At 38.2% G+C, this 13,681-nt stretch overlaps 1 protein-coding gene and 1 pseudogene across 1 annotated transcript in view; one reads left to right on the top strand and one right to left on the bottom strand.

Annotated features, from left to right (window-relative positions):
- ADGRB3 (adhesion G protein-coupled receptor B3) overlaps window positions 1-13,681 on the top strand; it is a 796,551-nt gene that overhangs the window by 275,673 nt on the left and 507,197 nt on the right. The gene's annotated exons all lie outside the window — the stretch shown is intronic.
- LOC142452881 (small ribosomal subunit protein eS24 pseudogene) lies at window positions 8,202-8,610 on the bottom strand (annotated as a pseudogene).

The following is a 13,681-nucleotide window of genomic DNA, read 5'->3' as shown; positions in this document are numbered from 1 at the left end:
CAGTTACTAGATTTTAATGATAAGATGGAACAACCAAACTGTGCACAGACTTAGTCAATCTGAGAGCCTCGAGTAGCTCATCGGACCAGTAATGTGGGACACAGGTAGGAAAGGTGATTCGGGAGTATATCTAGTCTAATAAGTTTTCATCTTATTATTATTTACTTGTTTCCTTAATTAAGTGTGCTGGCCTGTGTTGATAGATCCAGTGAAGTCAGAAGCATATTTTTCATGGGAAAGTGTATGATTGTGAAGACATGGTGCACACCAGATCAAACACTTTTGTGAACACGTGGGGCCAGTTGATAAGAGCTTCAGAGAACACAGAGGATTGTAAGGAAGGAAATCTGGAAGCAACAAGCCCTGGTTGCTAACTGAAAGGTTAGGGCGCAAAGCCACGTAAATGTCTTTTAGGGAAAAAAATATTGCAAACTGCTGCCATAGGATTTAAAAGACTAGTTCTAGTCTATCCTCAGGGTAATGTGAGTTAAAAATCTACCCAAGAACGTAATGAATTAAATTGAAGTCTGCTCTATAGCAGACTGTGTAGACTCATCGGATGCTTAACAAAGGGTGCACTCTGTGCTCCTGAGGCAGGTGTAGAAACACTTGCAAATGGTATTTAATGTGAACATTGAAAACAAAAGGAAAGGAAAATAAGGGCAAACGTTAAGTTCCCTGGCTTTATTGGAAGCATTACTAAAATATCACTTGTTCTCTGAAAAAAAACTGGGCTTTTTTGTTTATTAATTTCAATATTACATGTGGCAAGAGAGCACATCTCCTGCATGAACAGAGACCTACTCCTGTACCTATGACTCTCATCTTATTTACAGCGACGCATGGCAATTTCTAATTATTCACATTTGAAACAATAGCATTAGAGTGTAAGAATATGTATTTAGGACACATTTCAGAAAGCATTGTGCAAGAATTAGTCACTACATGCCAATGCAGGGCTAGAAAGAGGAATGTGCTTAGTGATGCCCATGGACACTCTGGGGGGGCTCAGTGGGACCATCAGCAAAATATCATATTTGAATTGGTTATGATTCCAAATAAATATTGAAATGGCTCCTCACATCAAGAAAGGATTGTGGAGATGAACAATGCAAATGGAAGCTTCCTATTGGAAGAAACTATTGCTTCAGGCATAGTTCCCTAATACTTGTTTTTTTGACAACTGAATCCTGTATGCACCAGTAAGTCCAGAAACACCTTGGAATTAAATTGTATTTAAGACATGTTGTAGTTAGTCTGTGCTGTTGATTTAACTCTGACCCGACCCTGTAAGATGGAGTAGAATTGACATCCAGTTTTTTGGTCTGTAATGTTTACAGTGTAGATCACCGGTTATTCCTCCCTGGGATTTAGGTGGTGACTTTGAAGCAAGCGCTTAACTTGTTGAGCCACGAGAGTTCCTTTTCTAAAGGATAAAAACCCATAATGCATTTTATTTAGATTTATAAGAAATAGAGACCTTCTGAGTTGTCTTGGAATTAAGTGAATTTTTTGTTCTTGTTATTCATAAACCATAAGCCTTTCCTTTTAATGTTCCCTGAAGAATTTAAAAATTTTTATTTCCCAAGCTGTTTTGTCATTTCAAGCTTATTGTAACTGCTCCAAACTGTGCACATGGATATTGACAGCATGCTATTGTTTCTTCTCCTCCTGGCCAATTCTGCCTCCATGTAGTAGCCAGTGTTAACAGTTGGTTTAATTCTTGAGTCATTTCTACAGAAACCCTTAGGGTTTCTGTAGAAATGACTCAAGAATTTATATATGTAAATAAATATATATATGTAAATTAAAATATTGACATAAGATCAGAAACAATAAAAATACCAAAATGTGAAGCAAATGTTTCTGGAAATATCTTCTATCATTTTATACAATTCTAAAGGCAAGTGTTTCATCTCTCTAATGCTTCCCCCACCCCACCCCCATATCTACCTGTGCTCTTTCATTTAAACCTTGCTTTGGCATTTTGGAGGGACTTAAATCATGTTCCTTTTAAATATTCTTTGAGTTTGGGGAGTAAAAATAAGTCTGAAGTGGCAATATCAGGGCTGTAGCATAAATGGGACAAGATATTCCCAATGAAATTATTAAATGGCAGTTCTGTGCTACATTCAAAGAATGAGCACATGTAGGGTACAAAATATGTCCTGCTGTAGGGTACAAAGAAATTCTTAATACAAATGTTCTGGTCTTTTCCCTCATGATATAGTTTCTATTATCTTAAAGTTTTTGCAAGAAAATGATGATCTTTTGTCCTGTGAGAAAACTTTATCAAGGTTAGTCGTTGGAATCACTCAAAAACCTTTTGTCATAACCTCCTGAGCTGACTTCTCTGCTCTGAACTGAACTGGCCCAGCAGATCCTTCTGGAAGCCACTATTTTAATGGACATTTTTCTGTGGACTGTATCATAAATCTAAGACTCATTCCCAGTTATAGTTCTTTCTATGAAATGTTATTTTTAGCTTCCATCTTACTTAACACGTGGAGGAAAGATTCATTCTTTGAGCCAGCTGACTCTTGCTCAACAATTTTCCGCCCATTCAGCCTAAAGCTTGTTAAGGTCAAAATATTTGTTTAAAATTGAAAATACCAAACCTTGTTAGATCCCAGTGTCTGTAGCTATCACATCAATGGCGATGGTACAGTCTTCTCCCATCATCTTCTCAACTTCAGTTTTTCCATTAGTGGAGGTTGGTGGTCATCTTGAGGTCTTCCGACATTCATTCAAATGCTCGATCCATAAAAACTGGTGCTTTAGATGGGGCAGCATGTTGTAAAAAACATGTTGCAAAGCATTCATGATTTGAGAGGATGGTCATTAAAGTTTGTTAAGAATGTTTAGCCCACATTGAAAGCCATTTCTCCCCCCTATGGCACAAAGCATATCCTTTTTCGGAGGGTGAAGGCTTCCTTAGCAGACGAGACATGTCTTACGGAGAGAGCTTGTTTGCAATGATTGCAGAGACTTATTTCAACAGGTTTCATTTGGAATAAACATGTTCGTATATGAAGTGGAATCCTAGTAGCCATATTTGTGACATATCCTCAGAAATAATGTGTTTTAGTAAAAATCTGAATCAGTGGAATCAGGTCCACAAGTTATGTGACATGTTCTCCTTTCAATTGGCAGTAAAAATATCCATATGTACAAATCTGCCTCAGCTGTGATGTTTACAGTATTCTTTACACCTCTTTTGGCCTGGATTCTAGTTTATTGTGTTTTTCTATTGATAGTTCAACAATACGTAGCTTGTTTCCATGGCTATACCTCCAACCACTGATATCTAGAAACTCTCTGTTTTTATTGCCAAGGTCATGTTTCACAGACGGAAACTGTTCCCCAGTGCAGTTTGTGGCCTGCAGCCCGCCCCTCCCCCCCCCCAACTTCTTGAAGCTCAGTTGTGATTTCAGGCCTACTCTGGGTCATAAGACTCCTAAGGTTGTCAATAGTTCCTCTTTATTTAAAGTGAGAAATGTTTATCAAATTGCAATTACAGTGAGATTGAGTTTTATTTCATTTTAAAAATTGATATGATCATGACCAACTTTTCTCCTATTGGATGAAATCAGAAGGAAGAAAATATACAAGCATATTTAGATTATTGATGTTTAATATTATCTGACCACTGTATAGCTCTAGTATTTATCTACATAAATAGCCCCAAATGTTAGATCCAAAATAATGTGGTTTATTAGAGTTTTGTTTACTCCTAAAGATGAAATTCCAGCATTTAGGATCCATAAGGGTATGAAGGGTCTTCTAATATGTTCTCAGCTTAGCTTTGTTAGTGATGCAAGTGTGGTCTCATTCTTTCTCCAGCTGCATTTCAAAACCACATGAATCCCACAAAAGTCTCCTGCTATGCCTCTACCATTAAGAATAATTAAGAATGATAATTCTGTTCCTTATTGCATGAGACATCTCTTTATTATTTCTCAATCAAGACTGAGCAAAAACACTTTCTTTTTTATGGGATAGCGTTGTAAAGTAACTTTGGAATACATCTATTTTGCAACAAAACATGCTGTGACCTATTATAATTACAATAGCAATGACAGCAACTCCAGTAGGCTTCCTTTTCTGCTTGGTTGGTCAAGCAGACAATTACCTGTGTCCTACTTCAAGGTCTACCTGCTGCGGGCTGGTCCTTGACCTCTATCATCAATGTTCTCATTCCACAGGGATATGTGGCGATCCTCCCACGTAGCCTTGCTTTCTAGCATTTCTTTGTTGTCAAACTGTAAATGAGTTCTGCAAATGAGGTTAAACTTTCTAAATATTCAAACTCTACTCTTGCCCCTAGCTATTGTCCCAGTTTTCTTTTCCACTAAGTTACAGAGTGAAAGAATTTGGCCACTACCTTCATTTAGTTTTCGCTGTCTGCCTCCTTAAAGATACACTTCTAACTCCCTTAGAGGACACTTGGTGGTTACGCATTGGACTGTGAACCACGTTTGCAGTTTGAAACCCTCAGCCACTCGTGTGCTGAAGCATGACTGGGCTTTCTACTCCCAGAAAGAATCACAGGTTCAGAAATGCACAGGGGTGGTTCTCCCCTGTTCCATTGAGTCACGGGGAGGCAACATGAACTCAATAGTAGTGAGCTGAGTCTGTTGCTGTCCAATGATCCCTTCCTAATTTTTAGAAATAATGCATAGCCATTGTGGAAACTTGGACAAGATAATAAATTATAAAGAAGACACAACAATCTTTTATAATATCACAGAAAGAATTACTGTGATCGTTATTTTTTAATTCAGTTTTACTGTTTATAAATAAAGCAAGAACATTTTATTTTGCTATGAAAAATTGTTGGACAACAGTTTTCAAGTGCCTATAAATTTAATTTTTTACAAGTCACTGTTCCTTACCTTCTGATTTCTTAATCTTCAAAATGAGTCTGTGATTAATAGTTGATCCCACACTTTTAAGCCCATCTTAAATATCATTTCAGAAGACAGAAAAATAAATTTGCTAGGTCAAAGAATATCATCAACTTAATGTTTCTTGTAAAAATTGCGAAGTTGCTAAAGACAAAGTTTAAAATTGTTTAGATTCTCTGAAGCGTCATGTGAGTGCCCACTTCACTATGTCCTTAAAAAGATCATCGATCTTTTTGTTAAAGGTGGCAATTTAATAAGTTCGACACATTTATTATTGTGGTTATCATGTGTTCAGAGTGCTATTGGAACCACCATGTTTTGAGTTATTTATAAGTTATATTTATTCATAACATTGTTATAAATATTGCTCAGGTTTATTGTCAAAGCTTACATTGTATTTTTTATGACTTTTGTAGTTAAAGAAATTATTATGTACAGAGCATTTTCTGAAGTCAAATCTGTCACATCTATTACTGTCTGTGCCCATTCAATCACCTCCTGCTCTCTTCTATTTTTTGGCCTCTTTCTTCTTCTGTCACTTACTTTACAATATTAATCAAGTGTACTGACATGTTTTAAGACCCTAAAGATACTAACGCATACATATAGTAGGATCGTTGAAGGAATTGAATAATATAATAGTGTAATGCATTCAGCATAAAACCTCACCTACTCAGTAATTCTCATTCATATTAGTGGATTTGTTTCATAGCTCACTCTCACTGCCAGGAATGATGACTAGGGCTAGAGACTTTTTTGTTGATGTGGTTGTTGTTTCTCCTAGTAATATTAAGGACGCTTAGTTTTTTCAAAAAATACCATACATATTCGAGTATAAGCCAAGTTTTTCCAGCACATTTTTAATGCAGTTTTTGTGGTAAAATTATGTGGATATTGCAGTTGGCTTATACTCTAGTATATATGGTGTATATATATTAGTGATTGAAACCTTCCAATTTGTCTTGAGTTTTAGATGATATTTTTCCATTGGTTTCATAAGATTATGAATATTTTAGTCCTTTTATTTATTTACTTCATTGAATTAGTTGTAAAATAATTTTTCTGTGTAATTTTAATTTAATAAAAACTTAGTAGCTTTTAATAATTTTAAACTGCTGTAAAATTTTGCGTGAATCAGAAACTAGCCACTACTGCTATTCCCTTGATTCTTATTTGCATATGGTTATTTCACAACATCTTCTGTGACTTTTTTTTTGTTGGTCACATGAAGGAAGAAGTCTGTTACTTCTTGTATTACTTTAAATTTGTTTTTCCCTGAGAAATTTTATTTTAATGGGATCTTAAATTTCATGAGTACAATTTGTACTAAAGGTATATAAACTCTTACTCACTTGTTTTAAATTTATATTTTCCTTCTCTTATAATTGCAGGATTTGTCCAGTCACTGTAAGAAAGAAACATCTATTGTCTTTATCGATTATGATAAGTTATGAGTTTTTCTCTTTCTAATTAATTTATTATTTACGTATTCCTCTTGAAAAATATTTGTTTCTGGAGAGTTTCCAGTACTTGCTTTACAAACATGCCAATCTTCTGCATCCCCAAGAGAATTCTTTTGCTTGCAGGACTTCCCTGGTGAAAAATTCTGTTTTTCTGTCAGCTTATACTATCCCTTATTGTCTTCACAATTCCACTTTCTGCTCAGAAACCTACATGTAGGGCTTCTCCAAAGCTTTGTGTGATTCTTGTGTGCTTTGTAGAACTCACCCAACTCCCATCACATTAGAAATGGTATAAGGTTATATTCTCATATGGATATCCTTCATTCATTCTTCTAACCACTTGCTGAACATTTCTATTATGATGTTTAGTGAAACCATAAACTCCACAGAAATGATTCCTTGTGGGGAGTTCTTGGTCGCTGAGAAGAGAACATCAGACTTCTATGTCTTTTTATCCTGAAGTTATCCAAGTCCTTGCCTGTTTTACTCAGAAGCTTATCCAATGTTGTCTTCACACTGTGCTTGGTCTTGTCATTTCTCTCTCTCTCTCTCTCTCTCTCTCTCTCTCTCTCTCTCTCTCTCTCTCTCTCTCTCTCTCTCTCACAGAGCTGACAATCAGATTCTGATGACTAAGAAGAAATTCAACCAGGAAGGGTTATTGAAAACCACCCAGCTCATGAGCACAGAGCCTATTCTGATTCATATCAGTCCTATAGGGCTGAGTAGAGCTGCTCGCTAGAGTTTCTGGGTCTGTAAATCTTTACAGAAATAGACAGACTCATCTTTCTCCCCAGGTTAGTGGGTCTGAACCTTCAACCTTTCATTAGTAGCCCAATGCTTATTCTAAAGTGTTCTTTGCTGGAACAATCTCAAATCCATAGCCATTGAATCATAGCAACCCTATAGGGCAGAATAGAATGGGTCCCTTGAGTTTCTGAGGCTGTAAATCTGTACAGGAGCAGATAACCTTTCTCCTATGAAGGGGCCATTGTGTTTGTCCTGCTGATCTTAGTACAAGCCTAATTCTTAATCTGTCACACCATCTGGGCTCCTTAAGAACTAATAGAATCCAACCAAACTATTGCCATTGCGTCCATCCTAAGTCAGGGAAACTCTATAGGACAGGGCAGAACTGCCCCTTTGGATTCCGAGACTGCACATCCTTACAGGAGCAGACAACCTCATCTTCTTTCCCTGGAGCAGCTGGACGGCTTGAGTTGATGGCTTCATGGTTACTATCTCCATGATTATAAGTCATCCCTAAATTTAAAAACACTGACATTGGGTTACAATGGCTAAGATTATTTCACAAATATAAAAGGGTAACACACTTTATCCTTCTAATAACAGGTAGTCATGGAGAATCAGGAAATACTGGTGTCTCCATTAAGGTCAGAAAGATCGTTGTTGACACACATTTCTTTGGGCTCTGAGATGATGTTCCCTTATAAGGAGTCCTTGTGACGATGCTGGAGAAGCACGGGGTTTCTTGGAAAATGGTCCCCAGTGCCTTCCAAAAACCACACCAAACGTACTACCATCGTGTCAATTCTGATTCACTGTAAGCCAAAAGGGCAGAATAAAACTGTCCCTGTGGGTTTCTGAGACTGTAACTCTTCATGAGAGTAGAAAGCCTCTTTCTCTCTTGGAGTAACTGGTCATTTTTACAGTCCTTGAGGTTAACAGTCTAAGGCATTACCACCATGCCACCAATCTATGAAGCCGAATGGACTCGATGGGAGTGGTTTTTTTTTTTTAAAGATTTTATAGTTTATTCATTCTCTGGTGAAAAATCCACATAACCAGTGCAGATCGAGTCCCTGTAGATGCTTTATTCTTTCTTTTTGCCAGCACCCACGCTGGCCTTTGCAGTCCCCCTGACTCTCCTCATTCTGTTCTTGCGCTCCTTGCGTTGCTTCCTGGAGGTCTTTTTCTTCTCATACAGACCATGTCTTGCAAGTCTGTGTTTAGGTTCATTTTTCTTTGCATAATCCAACGACTCATAAATCATGCCAAAGCCAGTAGTCTTGCCACCACCAAAATGGGTTCTAAATCTAAATACAAAAATGACATCTGGTGTGGTCGTGTACATTTTGGCTAGTTTTTCATGAATTTCTGTCTTAGGCACTGTTGCTTTTCCAGGGTGAAGGACATCAATGACCATTTGTTTTCGCTGAAGTAGTTGGTTGGTCATGAACTTCCTGGTCCGGATGGTTACCGTGTCATTCATGATGGCACAGAACGCTTAGACAGCCAGAGACAAAAAGGCGGGAGTGGCTTTTTAGGATCGTTTTGTGGCAACTCTCCTATTGTAGCTTGGTGCTTGGCCTTAGTGAGAGACTTGCCTGGTTCTGAGGACCCGTTTTCCAGACAGTGGGCTTCTGGGAGCTCAGAGAGTTCCTTCTGTTGAATCAGCAGGAACCTTGCTGCAGTCAAGACAGCAAACAACCAACCTGTTTTAATGCCTACATCTGGGAGTTCAGTGAAACCCTGTGCTCACCCGCATATAATGCACTCTCTCTTGGTAGCAGACTGTGGATAAGGAGGGTTAGCAATTAAAGAGAAAATGTGCAGTGACTAGAGGTATCAAGCTTGATTCAGCAGTGCTGCACAAGTGACACGAGCATTGACACACCGTCTCTACTTAGTCTGGGAAGTCAGCTTCACTGGTTTCAGTTGCATTTGAAAAAAAGGTCCCCAAAGTTTGTGGCTAGTGATTAAGATTTTTGAGCTGGTGATGTATTTTCATTTGCAGATTTGTTTCTGGGAAAGTTTGAATGTTGGCTTTTAGGAAAATGGCTTTTCTTTTTGCTACACAAAGGTCATTCTTAAATGTCAAATATCATTTGGTAGTTACTCATGCCTCTTGTTTTCAATGTCTGGAAGATTTTTTTCCAAACTTGTTTTTCAGCTCAAGCTAGTGTTTTGAGGCAGTGGGAAATGCTAGTTCTCTAGAACCCGAGGCTTGGGGAAAAACAGAGCACTGTTAGACTGAAAAACTCAGTTTTTGTATGATTCGGTTATGACCTTTCAGAGTAATTAGCAGATTGCTTGCCTGGTAAAGGAGTTCAGCTTTTTCTCAGCAATTTGCTAAGAACTGAGCACTGTTGTGAGAATTTTATTCTTTTGTTAAAATTGGAGCTGGGAAAATTTTAAGGTTTATGGGAAAAGCAATTTGAATGCATTTTTGTCTTAATAATTTATTCGATGAAGTGCATCAATTTTTTTGGTTTTATGTGCCTTTTCCAAATTAAGTCTAATGTGGCAAAATACTCACCTTTTAAAATGCTTCATTGTAAATATATATGCATATTTTTATTCCTGCTCAATAAAGGCATTTTGATATGGGGAAAATTAACAAGACATCTGGTTACCATGATTGAACATCAGGGGAAAAGCAGTATGATCTTTAACTCACTGTTAATGCATTTTTATTATAATAAACCTGATGTTAACAAAAAGACAGCAATACCCATTTTGGGATCTGCTAATATCATTTTATACTTTCAGATAATTTAGCATATTTTGCATTCAATGGAGTATCGCATAAAATATAAAAAACCAGTTAGAAAGGACCCAAAACTGAGTTTAAAAAATCCCCAAGTGTACATCAACTTGGTTCTATATTATTTATATTTGGGCTTATGCATGATGATTGACATCACATGCTAAAATTCAAGTAAGTTATCCATGACAAGTAAAACTACTTTAAATATGATCTCCTCCCATATAACTTTCCATTGTCTTTTTTTTCTGGTCTTTTAATTCTATTTTCCCATAAACATTTTAAAACCCACTCATACATGTGTGTACTTGAGAGCCTGCCTTGTCTACGACATAGAGCTTTGTAAACTACAGATTTTAGATTTTAGCTGTGTCATGATGGACAGGTGGCATAACCTCCTAAAACATTATTTTATCCATATCTAAAATGAATCTAATAATTATACGTAACTCATGGGAAAATAATTCTTAATATGGTGGCTAGCTCATTGGGAAAAATATCCTCACAACATGACATTGTGAGCTGCTGTGGATGTTAAAAAAAAACTTCTAGAAGTCCTGGATAAAACATAATGGTAGCACACATGAATTATATTTATAGGTGTCCAAAAATACTATCCATAACAATGGGCAGAATTATCAGGGTAAATCATGTACTTTTAATTGTTCAGGATAGCTGTTATTGTTTAGTTCTGTCAAGCTAACTCCAACGCATTAGCTTTGTGTAAATAGCACGCAATGCGATCCTGTCCAGACAGTTCTCCCAATCATGGCCCTATTGGAGCTCCTTGCTGCGACCCCTGTGACAGCCCATCTCACCGATCACCTCCCTCTTGTTCTCTGGCCTCTACTTAATAAGACTGATGTTTCTTCATTGTTTGTCCAAGTTAAGTGAGACAAAATCTCATTGCTCGCTCAGAAAGAGCCCTCTGGCAGGCTGCACTTCCTCCAAGACAAGTTTCTCCGTCCATTTGGTCATATTCTTCACCAACACCAGATCCAGTTGCTTCTTTGGTCTTCCTGTTTCCTTGTCCAGTTTGCAAGTGCATAATGAAAATACTACAGCTTGGGTTCGGCACATGTTAATCAACAAAGTGTGTGTGTGTGTGTGTGTGTGTGTGTGTGTATTGCCATTTAACATTGCGAAGTATACTTTTGCTGCTAATTTGCCTCTAAATTACTAAACTAGAATCTTGGTGCTGTTATGTGGAGAGAGAATCTGCTTATCGTGTGAGGTTTTGAGGGACTAACATGCATATTAACTTCATAAAGGCTGGAGCCTAAACAAGCTTCCCTTTTTTCAAAAGATGATAAAATATAAGAGCTAATTTTGTGTAGGATCTGAATCACGGGAATTAATGGAATAACAATTGAGATATGTCAATATGCAGAGAGACCATCTGAAGGTTCATTCGTCTATGTCAAGAGACTTGGAAGATTTGATCAACCACTGCCCACATCTGTGCCCATTCTGAAGAAAGATGATCCAATAATGCAGAATCTATCACACAATAATACCATCACTCACGCACACAAGTAAAGCTTTGCCATCAGTAATACAAAAATCATTGCAGAGGGGACTGCCAGGTCTTGGCTGAAAGTCGACAATACCAGAAAGAGGTTTACCTATGTTTTATTGATTATACCAAGCCAATGAACTGTATGGATCATAGCAAACTATGAATAACATCGAAAAGAACAGGCACCAATCACCACAGACATGTGACCAGAAGGGATCAGTTCCTGGAGAAGAACCTCCGGCCTCAAAGTGCAGCGTCAGAGAAAAGAGGGACCTCAAAAAGCTGGCCTGACCTGGGGACTGCAGCACTGGACCCAACCACAGTGATTGGGGGTGTGGTGCAGAACTGGTTCTGCTGCGCGCCGGCTCTCTGTGTCAGAGCAAATATGCAGCAGCGTATTCACAAAGTGCTCTTTGATCACTTCCTGTCCTGATCTTGAACTGAGGTATAGATCTGACTGATGTTTTTCAATCTTTTCCTAATAAACACCATAGTTAACTTATCTCTGCTCCATCTATTATATGAAAACTTTCCAATTATCTAAGATAATTACCTTTTGTCCCTAAGGTTTTCTTTTTCTTAGTTGAATATCCTCCGCTCTTGATTATATTAAGAATCCATTTTTATGTCCTTTATGGCATGCACAGTTCTGTGTTGAAGATTCTTTGAATTTCTCCTAACCTTCTAACTACAGTCTAAAGAATTTTGTCCACGAGAAGGTCAAAAGTTTATTCAAAAATAAGTTGGACACCAAACTATAGTTTTTGAGAAAGCACGCACTCTTTTTTTTTCCATGATCCTTTTGCCATGCTGAATAGTCTCTGAAAATTAAAGACCACAAGGAGTGCGAGGGGGAGTGGGATTTCCGAGCGAGAGAGTGCTGAGGTGGAACATGGGAGGAAATGCACACTTGGTGAACGGCATGGCGAGTGACTGAAGGAGGGAGGAAAACAGTCAAGAGGGCGAAGGAAAGCACACTGTCAGCTTTCAGTCAAGGGAGGGGAAGATTTGATGATGGGGCGTGATGAAAGGAGAGGGTGTGCAGGTGTTAAATGCTGAAGAAATCACGATGAATGTGAATTCCAAAGAGGCATGTCAAGAGACATTTCATTCAATTCAGAAAGCTTACATTCTTTGGCCTGACATTGTTGAGTTAATGGGTAGTGAGGAAAGCATTACACAGGTTTCTCTAACAGACAATGAGAAATGCTCAGAGAATGAAGAGGGGAAAGTATGTTTTTTGCACTCACCGTTTAATCAGTGGGTGACTCTGCTGGGAGAAGAATCTTGGTGAGAGTCCGTATCAATGAATGATTTGGAGCCCAGCAAACACGAATCATCCAGCAATTTCAAATGATGTTCTTTTTTCTCCTCCTACTATTATTATTATTATTAAAATAGCATCTTATTGGGGGCTCTTGCAGCTCTTATCACAATCCATACATCAATTGTATCAAGCATATTTGTATATATGTTGCCATCATTATTTTCTAAACATTTACCTTTCCACTAAGCCCTTGGTATCAGCTCCTCTTTTATCCCACCCTCCACCACCTCAAATGCCGAATTTTCTAACTAAACATTTTCCAGATCAGTCAGGACGGCAGCCTATCACTTCAGAAACACTTGACTAGGTTCCTGGTTCACTGTTGGGCTTCCAGGTGAAGCCCAGAAGACGGGGCTGTTGGTTCAGCGGAAGTCGTCTCCGCTTGTAAGCCCCTGCAAGGGCTTTTATGTATACCCAGATGCCTCGAAAGGTCAATCTTGACAAACAACACCCCAAAACAAAAAAACAAAAGAGCCAACATCTGTTCAGGCTAGAAAAGGATTAGAAATACTTTCTATGGAGACAGTTGTTTGTGCTTTCTTATGTTTCCAGTCTCATGAGACGTTAGGAACATTTGCAGTGGAGTTGTTCAAATCTTATCATGTTGTGCGCTTGATTATGCTGTTCAAGGTTCTAAAGAGTTATAGTCAAACATCTAGATGCTAATTAAATTCCAATATGTCCTCTTAGTTCTTTAGTGCTAGTGTAACAAATAGGCCATATGCAGATGGTTTTAACACACAGAAATGTATTTATTTTCTCGGTTTGTTGCTGTCCAGTTAGTTCCAGCCTGTCGTGACCCCACACACTGCAGAACACTCGGCCTGCCCTCAGACTTGGTCTTGTCCTTGAGTCACCGCTGCAGACACATATGTCCACCATCTGGCAGAGGGTCTTTCCCTCTGTCCCTGCCCCTCTGCCTATCCCAGCATGATGTTCTTCTCCAGGGACTGTGCCCTC

The sequence above is a fragment of the Tenrec ecaudatus genome, chromosome 7, assembly GCF_050624435.1.
Source record: "Tenrec ecaudatus isolate mTenEca1 chromosome 7, mTenEca1.hap1, whole genome shotgun sequence".
NCBI lineage: Eukaryota > Metazoa > Chordata > Mammalia > Afrosoricida > Tenrecidae > Tenrec > Tenrec ecaudatus.
Note: the sequence above shows the minus strand (reverse complement) of the source record. Positions and strands in the feature narration are given on the sequence as shown.